The sequence below is a fragment of the Desmodus rotundus genome, chromosome 8 (assembly GCF_022682495.2).
Source record: "Desmodus rotundus isolate HL8 chromosome 8, HLdesRot8A.1, whole genome shotgun sequence".
Classification (NCBI taxonomy): Eukaryota; Metazoa; Chordata; class Mammalia; order Chiroptera; family Phyllostomidae; genus Desmodus; species Desmodus rotundus.
In genome coordinates this window covers 127,355,376-127,369,431 of record NC_071394.1, presented here as the reverse complement: position 1 = coordinate 127,369,431, position 14,056 = coordinate 127,355,376, and positions in this window count along the sequence as shown.

Here is a 14,056-nt window from a genome sequence, read left to right as displayed (position 1 = left end):
GTCAATTTTTGTATATGGTATGAGGCAGAGATCCAACTTCATTCTTTCGCATATATCTAGCAGCATTTTTTGAAACAAAAAATTCTTCTGTCCTCACTAGCTTCTTTGCCAAAAGTCAATTGACCATAAATGTAAAAACATATATAATGTACATATATATATTCTTATACATATATATATATATATATATTCTTAATCCTATTCCATCCATTGGTCGGTACCACACTATCTCGATTACTGTGGTTTTGTAGTAAGTTTTTTAATCCAAAGCTATGAGTTCTCCAACTTTGTTCTTTTTCGAGATAGTTTTGACTCTTCAGGATTTATTGCATTTCCATATGAATTTTAGGGTCACTTGTGGGGTCAATGGACCAATGGACATGCCCCCCGCCCCCCTCCCCCGTGACTGAGGGCTGGCCAGGAGTCATGTGTATTGTGTTGGGATTGGATTGTAACTCCCTCCTTATCTCCTTTTGGGAGTGGCTTCTCGTCCTTTGGCTGCTTCTTGACCTTTTCTTTCTGCATTTCTGCGTGCACACACTGGGGTAAAGTAGTTTGGAGTCACGCATAGGACATGTGCCTCCTTGGTCTGGGACCCTTATCTTGAGGCTCAGACGGAGGCTGTGTGATCTCTCTCTAACCGGCCTGCGGGGGTCGGTGCCGGCGCTCCCTTGTGACTTGAACAGCACGTGCACAGCTGCTGGTCCTCCAGGCGGTTTTTCCAGAACGTCACAAACGTTGAAGCAGCTTCCTGGTTTGGGGGCTCCTGCGCTACACTTGTCAAATGCTGTAAAAAAAAAAAGAAAAAGGCAACTGGATAAGAATTGTTTGAATCTGTGATTAATTTAGAGAGTAAACTGTGAAAATGAGATACGTTTTTATTTATTTAGGTCTTATTTACTTTTTTCCAGTGGTATTTTGTAGTTTTAGTGTCCAAGCATTGAGCTTCTTTTCTTAGATTAATTCCTATTTTATTTTTATATTAAGTTGTATATGAAATTTTTTGTTTCCTTTTATATTGCTCGTTGCTAGAGTATAGATGTCCAGTTGATTTTTGTATATTGTCCCCTGCAGCCTTGTATCTTCCTGACTAGTATTAGTCTAGTATTCATTCCATAGTTTTATTGTGGGCCATTGAAGGTTTTCAATATACCAGCTCATGTCATCTGTGAATAGAGATGTGTTTACTTCCTTCATTCCAGTATGGATGTGTTTTAATTTATTTTTTCTTGCCTAATTGCCCTGCTTAGAACTTCTTAGACAATGTTGGGTGGAAGTGTCAAGTATAGGCCTCCTTGTCCTGTTCCTGATTGAAGGGCTAAATCATTCAGCGTTTTACCATTAAGTGTCACACTTATGTGTCCTTTATCGAGTTAAGGAAATCCTTTGTATTTCTGGTTTGTGGAGTGTTGTTAGCTACATATGTGTTCATAAATATTGTGTCTTCCTGAATGATTGAAACTTTTATCATGTAAATGATGCCAGCAGTGTCTGCAGTGTTGTGGGTGAGACTACGGAAGTCCTGCAGAGAAAAAGGGATGGCATGGCCACACTCTCAAGAGGAGAGTGCCTCGACCCTTGCCTTGACAGGCTTTTATTGCCTTTCTAATAGCATACATCAAAGAAGGTTCTCATTCATTATGCTTAGGTTTGCTTTAGGTAATTACTTTTTACAGATAACAAAGGAAAGGATGTTACTGATTACTTCCTACAGATTAACAAGGAAAAAATGTTGCAAATGCAAGGGAACGATAAGAGTAATTGGTCTGGTTACACTCTGTCCTTGGGAGAATTAGCACAGATTTCAGGAAGTTACTTTAAAGATAAGCAGTAAGCATTTGCTGCTTCAACTCAGGGTGAGGGAGTTTTAGCAAGAACAAGCCTCTCAAAGCAGCCTAGGTACAATGCAGGCCTGGTTTCCCATGGGAAAGCCGATCTGTGGCTTTGGCTTCCTGTGTGCCGACACACGCCTATAGGCTTTCCAATAGGGCCGGGCTACATTTGACATTCCTCGTGGATAGGTTCCCTATAATAAAATATACTTCTTCTGCACTAGCAGCAATTTTGGGCTTCAATCTAGTTTGTCTGATATCAGTATAGCAGCTCCAGCTTTCCTTGGGGTGTTGTTGACATGGTATGTATTTTTCCCATTCTTTTAATTTCCACCTGTTTGTGTCTTTCAATCTGTTTGAATCAGGTTTTGGCATCTATTCTGCCAGTCTGTGCCTTTCGATTGGAATGTTTCTTTCCATTTGCATTTGATGCAATTATTGATAAGGTAGGATTTGCATCTGCCACTTTGCTTTTCCCCACATGTCTGATGTCCTTTTTGTTCCTCTGTTTCCTCATCACTGCCTTCTTTTGTGTTAAGTAAATATTTCATAGTATATGGCTTTAATTCTCTTGTTTCCTTCACTGCATTTTGGGGCTATTTTTCTTAGAGATTACCTGGAGATTACAATTAACATCTTAACTTTGAAACTACCGAGTCTGGATTGGATCGATACCAACTCGATTTTAATAGTACACAAAAACTTTACTCCAACATAGCTCCATTCCCTCATCCCTCCTTTGTACTTTTATTGTCAGACAGATCACATCTTTACACATTTTAAGCCCATCAACACACTTTCTTAACTGTTGGTCAAGCAGTTGACTTTTATGTTTGTTGGTTTGTTTTAATAACTAACATTTACTGAGTGCTACCATGTGCCAACCACTCTTTTAAGTGGCTTACAGTTATCATTATAGTTAATCTGCGCAACAACCCCAAATGGTAAATAATATTGTGCCCATTTTGCAGAAGAGGAAAATCTAAGGTACAGAGAAGTTAAGTGACGTGTCCAAGGCCACGCTGCGTGGAAGTTGCAGCCCCAGTGTTTGAACTGTGGCAGCCTGGCTTCCGAGGAAGCCCACCATCCTCTCTTGCTTTTGAAGCCTGTTTAAATCTTTTGATATTCGTTAATTATCTCCTATGAGGCCTCAGCCCTGTTGCCTTTCCAGTTTTGTCTTCCCTCCTTTCCGACCTCATGGAAACCCAGATGCTAATGTTCAGAGTTCACCCTCCCCTGGGGGGTTACTTGACACCGCTCCCATCATGCGCCACAAGCAGCTTGGGGGTGGCTAAGGAGGAGGCTTCGTGGGAGGGTGGGAACATGCTGGGGAATTACCTACTGGGGGGACCAAGGAGAGGGTTACTCAAAGAGCTCTTGGACGACGGGGAATCCCTAAGCAGGTCCCTTACCCACAGGAAGCCAGCTGGGACCAAAGCCGAGGACAGGCTCTTGCCCAAGGCTCTGGCAGGGACTCTCCAGGCATTCTGAACAGGGGTTGGTCCTCCTTCCTGCCAGCTCTGTTTTAGTGCCTTGACCTTCTCCTTGAATTTTCTAATCACAATTTCCAGAAAGGTAAAAATAGTCCCCATGTGTATCTTCACCAACAGAACCTGCAGTCAGCTATTGGAAGGGTGACATTTCAGCACCCACCCACACTTAAATAGGAGAGTAGTGTGCGAAGCTTATATCCCTCACGCCCAGTTATATGTTCATCTCCAGGAGTTACCATCCCCCACCCACCACATGCACATAGAGGGCAGAGCCCTCCATTCCTGGAGAAGTCTGCAACCTGAGAGATGGGACACTGCCCAAGCCGTTGTGGGATCTATGCCTACGTCTCCCGCCGCTCCTGGATAAATTAGCTCCAACTCCTGTTGCTTACTTGATGAGGAGCGAAGAATCACAAAACCACAAGTCTTTGTGCTGAATAATGTGTGTCTGATTCTGGAGAAATCTTCACTTTCATGCCTTAAGGCTGAATCCCTAGGGCAGTCTCATTATCACGGGAGGCTCTGCCACACCAACCACACCCCAGGACCCTGGCTGGAGCCACCTATTCTTTGACTTTCAGGACTATGAGTTCATGTGTGAGAAACACTCTAGGTTGGCCCACTCAGCATCTATCCCAGACTCCTTCCCCTTACTTTCCTGTAGCAGGGGTGTCCAACTCACAGCCCATCACAAAATCATAAATTTACTTAAAACCTTTTTTTTTTGCCTATCAGTTTTCGTTAGTGTTTGTGTATTTAATGTGTGGCCCAAGACGACAATTCTTCTTCCAGTGTGGCCCAGAGATGCCACAAGGTTGGACACCGCTGCTCTAGAGGGTGTGGGAAACAAATTCCTCCAATACCCAGGTTCTCTAAACCATAAGACAGATTCTGACAAATGAGATATAGGCAGAGGTACCTGGGGGTTGGAGCATCCTTTCCCAACTAAAAAGGCAAAGCCTCACCAGGAAACAGGCCACCCTCCCTCAGCACGGTGGATGCCTGGAGCTTCAGCAGCCAACTCACAGCCTTGAGGAGGGAAGTTGCATGCTGAGGATGACTGTGCAGAGAGACAGAGGAGCTCGGTTCTTTTCTTAAATGATTTTTTAAAAAATATATATTGCACTAATATATTATTTATCTTGATTACTGAGTAGTTTTTTTTTTGTGCTTTCTTAATTTTTTAATAGAAATTACTGGGGTGGCCTTGGTTCACAAAATCAGGTTTCAAACGTACAACTTAATAAAACACCATCTGCACACAGCATGGTGCACCCCTTGCCCCAAGCCAAGTCTCTTTCTGTCCCCATTTACTCCCCCTGCCCACCTCCACCACCCCCACCCTCTGGCTGTCACCACACAGTTGTCTGTGTCTGTGTGTGATGTATTTCTGTTTTACCTGGTTGCAGGGGCTAGCCCTTTTCAAGTCTCTGCCCTTCGTACCAGTTTCTATGTAGCTTCTTCCATACATCCTTGCCTATAATATGTCAGTTCAGCTAAACTTCAGTTGGTTATTCAGGAATAAAATTGGAAAAAAGAGGTTGATGATTTTACTACCTAAAAATAAATACACAAAATGAAAACACCGTAAGCAAGTCAAAAAGACAGTTGACAGACGGAGAGAGAACTCGGCTAGTTATTACAGATGAGGGCAATTCACAAAGTGCTCCTAGAAATGAAGAAGCCGAAAAACTGGACAGAAATCTGGGCAAGAGTCATGAAAAGAGAGAAATGGGAGAAGAAAGCCAAAAAGAAATGTAAGTCTTCCCTTACACACATGAAACGATGCTCCCTTTTCCTTAAAATAAGAGAGATGCTAATTAAAACTCTCCTGAATCTAAAAGTTTGATAATATTGAGAAAGGAAGCGCCAAACAGGACAAACGCTGGGGAAGGGGATCTGGTGAAATTTAGCAGAATTACACACGCATTAATCTTTCAGCCAGCAGTCCCGCTTTTAGGAATCTACCCGGAAAGCGCATCTCCATCAAAGGGCGCAAGGGCGCGCAACGCAACGCTGTTCGTAGTAGTGGGCGAGTAGAAACCGCCTGCCCGGGCACCGGCAGCAGCCTGGTCCACATCCGTGCCTAGAGTATGTGGTATTTTGTGTTTAGGAAAAAACATGAAAATGTATTGAGGTACTTGCTTGTATTTTCAAAAAGAAGCAATAAAAGTGGTTACTGGAGGAGGTTGGGGTGGGGATAAAGTGAAGGGAGTGGGTTGGAAGTGAAACTTCTGTGCATTTGGTTACCTTTTCATACAGTTTTTACTTTGGAATCTTGTAAACGTTTTACATACGCAAAAAGTAAAATAAAAAGGACAAAAATAGATTTTTAAAATGAAAAATAAGCCAGGACAAATGTGCCTGACTTTATTTCAAATGTGGCAACGCAGATACACAGACAGCAGGATTATTTCAGTACTCTGACTGCTCATCCTGGCGGGATATGATGTAGGGATAAATGAAAAGGAATAAATCTTAAACTGCTCTCAGAAATTTATTGTTAATATAAGAGAAAACATGTAATTCTGAATTCAAAGAAGTATTATATTACAAGCCCAAAATTTCAGTGTAAAACAGATGCAAAGTCAAATATTAAATCAAAGAGAGTAAAACACCGTGAGGCTAAATTCGAATTGAGAATATCCATATGAACTCATCTTTTAGAAAAATACGTGTCTTCCCAGATCTGCCCAGCGAAAGCCCCTAGACTTGGGTAGGGGGACTGAGCACACCTTCCCCCCCAGATCTTGGTTTCTAAATATCATTTCTCATCCTTCAAGACGATGTCCTCATTCCTAGGAGATGCAGGTCATATTCAGGAATGAAATGGTGAGAGTCAATCATTTACTTTCAGACGCTTCCCCTGTGTTTGTACAGTGCATGTGGGTGGGCGGGTGATAAGGCTGTAACTGTTGCACCAATGAATCCCCTTTCCTGCACTTGGCATAACCCCTGGAGAATTAGCACAGCTGCCTACACTTTCTTGTGGACATGGCCTCCATTCTGAAGATGGGCCAGAGCTCGGAGGCACACTCATGAAAAGATCTAAATTTCTAACTTGCATGTCCCCGCTGCTTAAAGAGCCTAAAGATAGACAATACCACGTGTGGTGTGATTTTCTGCTTAAAGCTACTTAAATCCTTTCAATTCAGATATTTAAAACAGCACACAAGCACTTCAAACTTACTAGTCAAATGTGTTTATTGAAATACCATTTTCCAGTCTGGGCCCCCAGCCCCATTACTTTGGCTGTGATAGGTGAGAACTTTCTAGAAGTTACTCACTTTGCTGCCTCTTGGAGTTGGGAAATATGGATTCTCACTGGGGCTCTGTAACTAACTTGGTGTGTAGCTTTGGGCAAGTCACATCACCTTTGGGGATCTTAGTTTTTCAGCTGCCAGCTAGAGGGATTGGGTCTGATTATTTTCCACTGAGTTTTTGTAATTTTAAGTCGTCTCCAAATAGGCTTTTGCATTTACGAATAACAGGAGCGGCAAGAGAGAGAGACGAGAGTGAGGCTTCCGTGGGATATGCGGTGGCACCGGGAGTAGGAAAATATCTCTCCAGATAATTTTTTGACATCAGCCTTGTGACATTCTTTCAGCATGCTAGAATGGACGAGGGTGGCAAACGTTCTTCAGTGATAAGAACAGTATTTTGGTATATGACTTTATTTATAATTTTTATAATTGTCCTTAATCCCAACAATTACTTTCTTTTTAATCTGGAAGAAAAAGGGTGGGTTCCGAGGGTTTCCAGCTACACACCACCTCCCTGTGGCCGCAACTCCTGTGGCAGCTGTGCTGGAGTCGCTGAGGATGGCGACACACCTCCGGCTTTGCTTTAATATGCTCCCACGCATGTCAAATGACTGACCGTGGCAGGACCATTGAAACACAGTAAATCCTGTTTACTCACGTGACCGGGGATAGACAATCACCCATGACCCTCTATCAGGCGTGTCAGAATGCCACACGCGCCCAGCCTGAAATCCTACTGAAAACCATTTCATTCTCTTAATTATTCATTAGGGTTGCTCAGACTCTGACAGGCCTTCAAGGTCATTATTGTGAACATTAATTATCGTTGTCATGTGGCAATGGAAAAGTGTGTTTTAAACGAGTTCTGTTTAATAGCAGACAACAAGTAAAAGAAGTAACCGTTTTATTTGGGCCTGTGTGAATCCACCCCTGTGCTACATGGTGAGAAAATGGGAATATTGGAAGCAAACTTTCCAGAGTCTTTTTCGTGTCTGGGAGGGGCACCCACTCTCCATAAACTCTTCAGCAGAGGCCTGGAAGGACAGATTGGGGGTGGGGGGGTGCTTTGTGCTGGTTTGCAAATGTCATCAGAACAGAATTGGTTGAGTGGAGCAGGTTCGGGTAAACTTCTCACAGTGTAAGGGGGAAGCACACTTCTCAACCTTTTCTTCCCCATCCCCTGAAAACACACAGCTGGTAGTGAGGGGCACTGCAGAATATCACCAACCACTGAAGTAAGTATGTGGAATGTTTCAATATCAGTTCTTCAGGCAGAGCGTTGTACAGTGGTGCATCTTGGACTGACTGTCCAGAAATGCTGTTTTCAGGGCCCCCCTCTCAGTGTCCTCCCCTGCTGGTCCCCCCAACATACACTCCTATAACCCCACCTCTCAGATCTCGGTTTGCTCCGGCTAGGGGCACTCCTGTGGGTTTGACTGTGTTGACTAAATCCTGCGGGAGAAGTCTCTGCAAGAACTGGGCCGCCACCCCCAAAAGCTCTCTGTACTAACATGTTAGGCTCTACTTTCCGGAAAAGCAGGAGTGTCCGTATCTCCACCACAAACTGATCCTGAACTTACTGTGGATGTGCAGCGTTAGGGTCTGTGCCTGAAGCATTACCTCTAGTAATGCACCATAAATACCCAGAAAGGTATGGACATGAGTGCCTGGAATGTGTGGAAAGCTGGCTGAGCCACTGATCCTGGGCTTGCTGTGCTGTGGTGATTTAAAACATCAGGCTCTCCGACCCTGCCTTCAGAAGGTGGAGCCCAATTCCCTTGACCTGGAGACAGCAACAGGAGGAGAGATCCTGGGCTGGAACTGCCCAGGTAAGTCACTTCCGCATTCCTGACTCTTAGAAACTGTGTGAGATCATAATAAATACTTGTTGGTTTAAGTTGCTGTGTCTGGGGGTAGTTTGTTGAACTGTATCTGCCCGATGGTGCTGTTGTACGGCCGCACACACCTCGAAGAGAACTGTCTCACCCTTCAGAGGTGGGCAACTCTGGCCCAGGGCACTGTGGGACATGGGCCCTTGACCATGGTTTCTCCCTGAGGGCCAGACAGCTGCTCTCCACACGCTTGTGAGTTCAGTGCTTTTACCCTTTAAAGACACATTTCAATTTTAATAAGCATTTTATTTTTATGACATACTGACGCAGGAAAAAAAGACTTCTCACCACATCACATCCATATCCCCTCAAACCGACTGAATATCCAATATTCTATGCATTTATTGTTCTGATTTTTACAGTTAAAAATCCCATTACAGTGACAAATGCTTTAATAGGAAATCCAAATTTTCCAATTTGTATTATTTTTCTTAACATTATATAAAAGCATCTTGAAAAAGCTTCTCTTCCGAGCAGGCGGGGAGGACCGGAAGAGATCGGCCACAGAACATGTATGCATATATGTGGAGCCCATGGACACAGACAGCCATGTGTGAAGGTAGCGGTGGGGGGCTGGGTAGAGGGGCAAAGGGGGGAGAATGGGGGACATTTGGAATAGTGCCAACAATAAACAGATTTTTAAAAAGCTTCTCAACTTTTTGCAAATTGATATAAAAGGACATTAATACAAATTGCATAATTTCAACAAATACCAACTACTCCTTGCTTGCCAAAGTATTTATCGCTCAATTATTCATTTCCGTGATGGTGGTACAAGTTGGAAGGTTATCCAAAGGACTCCTGTGACCCCGTGATGACGCTTGTAGCAGATGGTGGCCGCGCCCACCCCTCTCCCCTCAGGAATGCTCTCTTCCTCTGGTGTCCAGCAGCCCGCATCCTCTGGTTTGCCTGAGGGCGCTTCTGGTACAGCCCGAAGAACCAGAGAACTAACGTCTCCAGCCTGCAGTTCTCAGCCAGCTCCCTCGCCCACTGGGCAGCACGCGCTGAGGCGTATTCTCCAGTGACTCCCAGAGTTGCCCAGTGGGGTTCAGCCCCAGCCACCCACAGGAGTGACCTGTTTGACCACACACCCTTCATTCCCGGTCTCCCTTCTCCACTCTCCTGCCTGAGTTGCCTGGCGTTTCTCCCACTCAAACTGCTGGCCCCCGAATCTTTGTCTCAGGATCTGCTTCTGGGGAAACCCACACTAAGACAGCCCCCTTCTGGGTTTATGTTTCTTGTTTATATATTTGTTAAGGATGTACCATATAAAAACATTTATGTCTCACATGCTGGACTACTCAAAGAGAAGGTATCCAAGTTCACCAAATTATAGGAATGAAATAAACCAAAACTATAATGTCAGATCAAGTCAAACACCTTTAAAATGTTACCGCTGTCTGTTTTGTCATACAGATGAAAGAACTGTATTTTATCAGTCACAGTGAGTTTTCATCCATGGGCTAGGTATACTGGACAATACTTAAATAGCAGCAGTATTTGTAGAGAGTATTAGAAGAAGTCAGATGGAGGAACTTTATTTAGGTCCCAAATACACGAAGGCAGACTTGAAGCAGTGCTCAGGGCCTCCCGGGGCTCAGAGCACCAGCATTTCACATGAATGGTGAGCTGCAATTGGGCACCAGGGCTCCAGGGCTCCAGTTAGATTCAGAATGTTTTGCTTGCTGTGAAGGCAGGAAGTAGATGCCAGCAACAAGGTGTCCTAAATACCGTGTGACTTGTTACACGTGGGTTCTGTTCCCCTGCGGTGAGACCAAAGAAGATCCCCAGGAAAACCCTCGCCATCAATGATCCTTCCTCTGGTCCCTCCTGGCGGCCCTCTGCTCCTTGTTTCCCTCGTGCATGCTTTGCTTTCCTGCCTCTGTACATTTGCTCATGTCTTTCTGAAGCAGGAGAGTGAGAGGCTAGGCGAATTCCTTGACAAGTGGAATAAGGGAAACGGAGACAAAATCAAACAAGGCCAAACAATTTGAGCAATTTACAGCCAGCTAATGAATCACCGGGTTTTACCTTCCCTAACCAAGGACACTTTGGAGCAAACGGTTTACACATTCTAGACCATCCCGGGGAAGACCGGCCTTGGTCCCAGTCCCTCTCCAATAAGAGTCTTTACAAATCCCTTTATACACACATTTTGACGAATCAACATATTGAAGGACATACCTGAAAAACTAACGGAATTGGTTTGGTTTTAGATTTTTCACCTGCCTTCATTTTGATTGTTTCTGCTGGGTCGGGGTGTGTGGGGTAGACAAGAATTTCAGGTAGAGGAAAGATGAGTACACACACACACACCTAACCCTTGTGTGTGTGTGTGTGTGTGTGTGTGTGTGTGTGTGTGTCTGGATGGATAGACATGTTGGTAGGTAGGTAGGTAGGTAGATAGGTAGGTAGGTAGATAGAGATAAAATCTCCAGGAAATTCAAATTAAGCTGGTTTCCTCTAGGGAGAAAAACTGGTTTGGTGATAAGGAGAGACACCTACTTTTTACTGCCTACTCTCCGAGTTTTTACTTTTGTCCTACAAAGGCTGTGTCACTCTGAAGGTCTGCTCCCTGTGCGGGCAGCAGAATACCCTTTTGTTGCGAAGACTCCCAAGTTGTGCTGCTAGCAAGGCTGCTCCCAATTGCCGGGAGCTAATCCTACACGGGCCTTTCGTGTGTAAGCATTTCTACTGGGTAAAGGCACGGACACCCTTTGTTCCAGACTATCCGTAGACAGATGCTTGCATAGCAAATAGCCTTGAAGACAGAGGTGGTTTCTCCCTACGGAGCAGAGGGCAGATTTCTGTCTAGGAACATAAAGATAGTATCTCCCTCAGAGGTAAGTAAGGTTGAGCAGACTTGCTAACAGCCCCTTTGAAAAGACCAGGGTTATCTAAACTCGGAGATTCTTAGCTATGATGCAAACCCAGTGAGTGGGCAGAATCCACCTGGGTTGCTCCACGTTGTTCCCGTGGGACTTGAGGGCAAGGGGAGGTGACGCAAACATGGAACTCACCCTAATAGCTACACATTGAGTAATAAAGTCCGCTAACTCTGGCCCAGGAGTCTCTTACCTTCTTTCGGCATCCGTGAAGCCGTGACAGATTAATGTACTAGTATGGTAAAGTGTCATACCCTTTGTACTTCTTAACACTAATGTAATAGATTGTGATAGTTGGAGGTACCCTTCTTAATCAAAATCTAATATTTAGGATGAGCGGTTCTTCTCAGGTGAGCAGTTTCATGGGGGAGTTCCATTACTTCAGTGGCTTTGTTCCAGGAATGTATTAGGTGCACAGAAGACACAGGAGAGACTCATTAGCCATTCAGCCTGTTCCCTGCTAGGATGAGAAATTGAAATAACACTGGGAGCTAAATTGTGTCCTTGGTTATTTGGCAAATGTCAAATGGTCATTATGCTATGTTATAGGTTTCCAATAAGACACTGTGGAAATAAAATAATACTTTTCCCAGAATATTCAAAATATGTTATGATATTTCGTCTACTCTAGCAAATAGATGTTTGTATTCAACACAGGGTGGATGGAAACAGTTTACATATTTCTTTCCAGAAGGATGATATAGGTCTTTTTTTTTTTTAAGATTTTATTTATTTATTTTTAGAAGGGAAGGGAAGGAGAAAGAGAGGGAGAGAAACATCAGTGTGTGGTTGCCTCTCACACACCCCTACTGGGGACCTGGCCTGCAACCCAGGCATGTGCCCTGACTGGGAATCGAACCACCGATCTTTGGTTCGCGGACTGGCACTCAATCCACTGAGCCACACCAGCCAGGGTGAGATAGGTCTTTTAATATAGGAAAAGAAATTTTTGCTTTTTATTCCTAGATAACAAAATGGAAAATACAAATGTGGTTTTTTTTTAACTGTGGCAAAGTTGGCAAACATGATGATATGTTTCAGGTGTATATTATAATTCGATATTTGTAGACACTACACAGTGATTTTGACTATACGTCATGATAAGTTACAATTTACCACCATATAATTGGTTATCTGCACCCACTTTGCCTTCCCCCCAGCCATCTTTCCCCTCTAGTAACCATTAATCTGTTCTCTGTATCTATGAGATTGGGTTTGTTTTATGTTTTATTTATCTGCTTTTTTTTTTTTAGATTCCACATATAAGTGAAATCATACTGTATCAGTCTTTCCTGGTCTGACTTTCTTCACTTCGCAAGGCCCATGCATGTTGTCACGAATGGCAAGATTTCCTGCTTTTTATGACTGAGTAGTATTCCATTGTATACATACGTACCGCAGCTTCCTTATCCATTCTTTCATCTCTGGGCACTTAGGCTGTTCCAATATCTTGACTATTGTAAAAAATGCTGCAATGCACTAGGGGTACATGCATATTTTGGAATTAGCATTTCTTAAAAAATTCTTCCAATAAGTGTCCAGCAGTGAAATAGATAGGTTGTGTGATAGTTCTAGTCTTAATTTTTTGAGGACCCTCCACAGTGGCTGTACCAGTTTACATTTCTACCAACAGTGCCCGGGGCTCCCTTTCCTTCACATCCTCGCCAGCACTTGATGCGCTTGCCTTCTGGTGATGGCCATTCTAACAGGTGTGAAGTGACGGCCATTCTAACAGGTGTGAAGTGATATCTCGTGGTTTCTGCTTGCGTTTCCCTGATGACTGCTGATGTTGAGCATCTTCTCATGTGTGTGTGTTGACTATTTGTCTGTCTTTGGAAAAAAGTCTATTCAGAGCTTCTGCCCACTTCCTAATTAGGTTGTTTGTATGTTGTTGAGTGTTGTGAGTCCTTTAAACGTTTGAATATTGATTTGCAAACATCTTCTCCCATTCAGTAGGTTGCCTTTTCATTTTGTTGATGATTCTTTTCACTGTGCAGAAGCTTTTGAGTTTGATGTAGTACTATTTGTTTATTTTTGCTTTTGTTTCCCTTGCTTTTGGAGTCATAGCTACCCCCCCCCAAAAAAAAATCACTAAGACCAATGTTAAGGGGCTTATCACCTATGTTTTCTTCTAGGAATTTATGGTTCCAGGTCTGACATTTAACTCTTTAATGCATTTTGAGGGTTTTTTTTTGTGTGTGTGTAGGGTGTAAAATAGTGGTCTAGTTTCATTTTTTTGTATGTGGTCATCCAGTTTTCCCAGTATCATTTTTTGAAGAGATTGTCCTTTCTCCATTATATGTTCTTGGCTTCTTTGTCATAAATTAATCATCCATATACGTGTGGGTTTATTTCTCAGCTCTGTATTCTGTTCCATTGATCTGTGTGTCTGTTTTTAGGCCGATACCTTATATGCATATATAATCATAAGGGTACTGTTTCATTGTTAATCCTACACATAAGCACCCCTTTTGTCTGGCCTCATGCTTTCTGCTCAGGACCCAATCTCATTAAGATCATGGTCTTGGCTTCATTTGTGTTTATATTTGCTTGCTGTGCTTTTGCACATTCTTTTATTCTAAAACTTTTTGAATTTATATAGAGATATTTTACATACAATATAGATCTGAGTTTTAATTCATCCACTTGGAACACCTTTACTTATTTGCAAATGAACAAGGTGTGTTTACA